Genomic DNA, 6,000 nt, shown 5'->3' on the forward strand with positions numbered 1-6,000 from the left:
AAAGACAAATACCATATGATTCCATTCATGTGTGGAGTTTAAGAAACAAACAAACAGAGACAAACAAAAAAAACAGACACAACTATAGAAACGGTTGGGCGCCTGGGTGGCTCAGTGGGTTAAAGCCTCTGCCTTCAGCTCGGGTCATGATCTCAGGACCCTGGGATCGAGCCCCGCATCAGGCTCTCTGCTCCGCGGGGAGTCTGCTTCCTCCTCTCTCTGCCTGCCTCTCTGCCTACTTAAGATTTCTATCTGTCAAATAAATAAAATCTTTAAAAAAAAAAAAAACACTATAGAAACTGTTGTTACCCGAGGGCCAGTAGGTGGGGGGGATGAAGATTAAGGAGTGCCCTTCACTAGGATGCGCACTGAATAATGTGTAGAAGTGTTGACTCACTATATTGTTTGCCTGAAACTAATATAACACTGTATGTTAACTCTACTGGGATTAAAATTTTAAGTATATATATATACATATATATATATATACACACACACACTTAACTATATATACTTAACTATATATACTTAAGTGTGTGTATATATATAATATATATAAAATTCTAAGTATATATGTATACTTAAAATATATATAAGTATATATATACTTGAAATTTTATATATATTATATATTATTTATATATTTGTATATATTATTTATGTTTATATAAATATAGCTATATATTTAATTACTTATATATATAAATATATATGTGGTGAATTAAGGAATAAAATAATTCTTGCCAATGATTTTAAAAAAGCAATGTTTATATTGTGCTTAACTATTACATATTTGAATTTACTTATCACAAAATTTGCCTACCAAAACTTACATGCCACCTAATGAACCCTTTGATTTACTAGTTCAAGCACCAGAAACACCTTCTAGTAATTTGGAAAGATGTGCACATTAAGTCAAGTGAGCATATATCAGAAAAACAGATTGTAAGAACATTTTTATTAAAATGTTATAAAATGAATAAGTCACAGAGATGAAAAACCAGGGAATACAGTCAATAGTGCTGTAATAAGGTTGCTTGGTGACAAATAGTGGCTACATCTATTACAGCGAGCACTGGGCAATGTATAGAACTGTCGGGGGCATCTGGGTGGCTCAGTTGGTTAAGCCTCTGCTTTCGGCTCAGGTCATGAACCCCCCCCCCCACATCCAGCTCCCTGCTTCTCCCTCTCCCACTGCTGTTTCCCTGCTTATACTCTCTCTCTCTCTGTCAAATAAATAAATAAATAATCTTTAAAAAAAAAAGTGTTGAATCATTACATTGTACAGCTGAAACTAATAAAGCACTGTATGTAATTATACTTCAATTTAAAAAATTAAATAACAAAACAAAGGTTACCCGAAGGATCTTTTGACAGCCCAGCTAAAACAATGTAAAATCAGTTTTAAAATCTTAAAAACTAAAAATGTATGCTCATTAAAAGAACTATGTTTAAGGGGCGCCTGGGTGGCTCAGTGGGTTAAGCCTCTGCCTTTGGCTCAGGTCATGATCTCAGGGTCCTGGGATTGAGCCCCACATCAGGCTCTTTGCTCGGCAGGGAGCCTGCTTCCCCCCCACACACCCCGCCTACCTCTGCCTACTTGTGATCTCTCTCTCTATGTCAAATAAATAAATTAAATATTTAAAAAAAGAACTATGTTTAGTTTCTATAGAGAGGTATATAAATATATATGACAATAAATCATTTAGTATAGTGTTTAAAACTGGATCATAATTTTATGACTTTCTAAAATTTTTTTTAATTACTTCTCTGCACTTCAGTTTGTTCATCTTTAATAGAGAGATGATGATAATAACAGTATTTACTCACCAGATTGTTTTTAGGATTAAATTAATATTGATATAGCACATAATAAAGTCCCCTTAGTTAATATTATCATCATCATTATAGCATTGAGACAAATATGGAAAGATACCAAAATGGCAGCAATGGTTATCTGAGTAAGGAGTTGAAGGAAAAGACATTTTCTCTTTCTATTCTTCTTTATTGTTTGAATTTTCACAATAAGCTTATATGCATTTCATTACTAAAATTCCCATAATTCTCTATTATTAAAGACTAATTTTTTCAGAATTTTATTCTTGAGTAATCTCTACACCTAATGTGGGGCTTAAACTCATTATCCTGAGATGAAGAGTCACAGCTTCCACTGACTGAGCCAGCTGGGTGCCTCTAAACACCCAATAGTTTTTTTTATTAACGTTTAATGTATTATTTGCTTAAGGGGTACAAGTCTGTGAATCATCAGTCTTACACATTTCACAGCACTCACCATAGCCCATACCTTCCCCAATGTCCATAACCCAACTACCCTATCCCTACTCCCCTACCCCCCAGCAAACCTCAACTTGTTTCCTGAGATCAAGAGTCTCTTATGGTTTATCTCCCTCCCGATCCCATCTTGTTTCATCTTTTCCATCCCTACCCTCCCACGACCATTTGCCCTGCCTCTCAAATTCCTCATATCAGACAGATCATGTGATAATTGTCTTTCTCTGATTGACTTATCTCACTCAGCATAATACCCTCTAGCTCCATCCACGTCATTGCAAATGGCAAGATTGGGGGGGTTGATGGCTGCATAGTATTTCATTATGTATACATGGAATATATATATTCCATATGTGGAATATATATGGAATGTGATATATATATATATATATATATATATATATATGTAAAGAAGATGTGATATTGATACCACTCATCTGTTGATGGACATCTAGGTTCTTTCCATAGTTTGACTATTGTGGACATTGCTGCTATAAACATTCGGGTGCATATGCCCCTTCAGTTCATTTTATTTGTATCTTTAGGGTAAATACCCAGTAGTGTGATTGCTGGGTCATAGGGTAGCTCTATTTTCAAATTTCTTTTTTTTTATATTTTCATTTATTTATTTGACAGAGATCACAAGTAGGCAGAGAGGCATCCAGAGAGAGAGAGAGAGATCTCGAGAGGAAGCAGGCTCCCCAGTGAGCAGAGAGCCAATGCAGGACTCGATCCCAGGACTCTGGGATCATGACCTGAGCTGGAGGCAGAGGCTTTAACCCACTGAGCCACCCATGCGCCCCTATTTTCAAATTTCTGAGGAATCTCTATATTGTTTTCCAGAGTGGCTGCACCAGCTTCCATTCCCATCAACAGTGTAGGAGGGTTCCCCTTTCTCTGCATCCTCTCCAACATCTGTCATTTCCTGACTTGCTAATTTTAGCCATTCTGACTGGTGTGAGGTGGTATCTCACTATGGTTTTGATTTGTATTTCCCTGATGCTGAGTGATGTTGAGCACTTTTTCATCTGTCTCCTTACCATTTGGAAGTCTTCTTTGCAAGAAATATCTGTTCATGTCTTCTGCCTGTTTCTTGACTGGATTATTTGTTCTTTGGGTGTTGAGTTTGATAAGTTCTATATATATTTTGGATATTGGCCCTTTATCTGATATGTCATTTCCAAATATCTTCTCCCATTCTGTCAGTTGTCTTTTGGTTTTGTTGACTGTTTCCTTCACTGTGCAAAAGTTTTTTATCTTGATGAAGTCCCAATAGTTCATTTTTGCCCCTGCTTCCCTTGCCTTTGGCGATGTTTCTAGGAAGACCTTGCTGCGGTGAGGTCGAAGAAATTGCTGCCTGTGTTCTCCTCAAGACTTTTTTTTTTTTTAAGATTTTATTTATTTTCCTCAAGACTTGATGGATTCCTGTCTCACATTGAGGTCTTTCATCCATTTTTAGTCTATTTTTGTGTGCGGTGTAAGGAAATGGTCCAGTTTCATTCCTCTGCATGTGGCTGTCAAATTTTCCCAACACCACTGTTGAAGAGACTGACTTTTTTCCATTGGACATTCTTTCCTGCTTTCTCAAAGATTAGTTGACCATAGAGTTGAGGGTCTGTTTCTGGGCTCTCTATTCTGTTCCACTGATCTATGTGTCTGTTTTTGTGCCAGTACCTTACTGTCTTAATGATGACAGCTTTGTAATAGAGCTTAAAGTCTGGAATTGTGATGCCACAATTTCTTTTTCATCATTCCTCTGGCTATTTGGGATCTTTTCTGGTTCCATATAAATTTTAGGATTATTTGTTCCATGGCCTCGAAAAACATTGATGGTATTTTGGTAGGGATTGCATTAAATGTGTAGATTGTTGTAGATAGCATAGACATTTTCACAATATTTGTTCTTCCAATCCATGAGCATGGAACATGAGCATGGAAACATGGAACATTTTTCCATTTCTTTGTGTCCTCTTCAGTTTCTTTCATGAGTACTTTATAGTTTTCTGAGTACAGATTCTTTGCTTCTTTGGTTAGGTTTATTCCTAGGTATCTTATGGTTTTGAGTGCAATTGTAAATGGGATCGACTCCTTAATTTCTCTTTCTTCTGTCTTGCTGTTGGTATATAGAAATGCAACTGATTTCTGTGCATTGATTTTATATCCTGGCATTGTAATGAATATACAAGTATATTCATTGTAATGAATATACAAGTCCTAGCAGATATGGAGTGGAGTCTTTTGGGTTTTCCACATAAAGTTTCTTATCATCTGCAAAGAGTGAGGGTTTGACTTCTTCTTTGCCAATTTAGATGCCTTTATTTCTTTTTGTCGTCTGATTGCCAAGGCTAGGACTTCTAGTACTATGTTGAATAGCAGTGGTGATAATGGACATCCCTGCTATGTTCCTGACCTTAGAGGAAAAGCTCTGTTTTTCCCCATTGAGAATGTTATTCGTTGTGGATTTTCATAGATGGCATTGATGATATTGAGGTATGTACCCTCCATCTCTACACTGTGAAGAGTTTTGATCAAGAAAGGATGCTGTATGTCCTGGAAGCTTTTTATCTCTCCTTCTATTTTCAATGAGAGCCTAGATGGATATAGTATTCTTGGCTGCATGTTTTTGTCATTTCATGCTCTGAATATATCATGCCAGTCCTTTCTGGTCTGCCAGGTCTCTGTGGATAAGTCTGCTACCAATCTAATATTTTTACCATTGTATGTTACAGATTTCTTGTCCCAAGCTGCTTTCAGGATTTTCTCTTTGTCACTAAGACTTGTAAGTTTTACTGTTAGATGACGGGGTGTGGACCTATTTTTACTAATTTTGGGGGGGGATTCTCTGTACCTCCTGGGTTTTGATGCTGGTTCCCTTTGTCATATTTAGACAAATTCTCTATTATAATTTTTTCCAATGTACCTTCTGCCCCCTCTCTCTTTCTTCTTCTTCTGGAATCCCAAGTATTCTAATACTGTTTCATCTTATGGTATCACTTATCTCTCGAATTCTCCCCTCGTGGCCCAGTAGTTCTTTGTCTCTATCTTGCTCAGCTTCTTTATTCTCTGTCATTTGGTCTTCTATATCCCTAATTCTCTCTTCTGCCTCATTTATCCTAGCAGTAAGAGCCTCCATTTTTTATTGCACCTCATTAATAGCTTTTTTTAATTTCAACTTGGTTAGATTTTCGTTCTTTTCGTTCTCTAGTACCTTCCAGGCTTTTTTCAAGCCCAGCTAGCGACTTGATAATCCTCATTCTGAACTCTAGTTCTGACATCTTACTAAGGTTGTATTGATTAGGTCCCTAGCCTTCGGTACTGCCTCTTGTTCTTTTTTTTTTTTTTGAAGTGAGTTTTTCTGCCTTGTCATTTTATCCAGATAATAATAGATGAGGGAACAAAATACTAAAAAGGTACCAATAACCCCAGAAAGATATACACTAACCAAATCAGGAGAGACCTGAAACTGGGGAGAGAAGAAAGGAGGGAAAAAAAAAAAGAAAAAAATGATATAGATATAGGGGCCCCTGGGTGGCTCAGTGGGTTGAGCCGCTGCCTTCTGCTCAGGTCATGATCTCAGGGTCCTGGGATCGAGTCCCGCATCGGGCTCTCTGCTTGGCGGGAAGCCTGCTTCCCTCTCTCTCTCTCTCTCTCTCTGCCTGCCTCTCCATCTACTTGTGGTTTCTCTCTGTCAAATAAATAAATAAATAA

This window comes from Mustela putorius, unplaced genomic scaffold, assembly GCF_011764305.1.
Source record: "Mustela putorius furo isolate JIRA1106 unplaced genomic scaffold, ASM1176430v1.1 tig00000831_pilon_pilon_pilon, whole genome shotgun sequence".
NCBI lineage: Eukaryota > Metazoa > Chordata > Mammalia > Carnivora > Mustelidae > Mustela > Mustela putorius.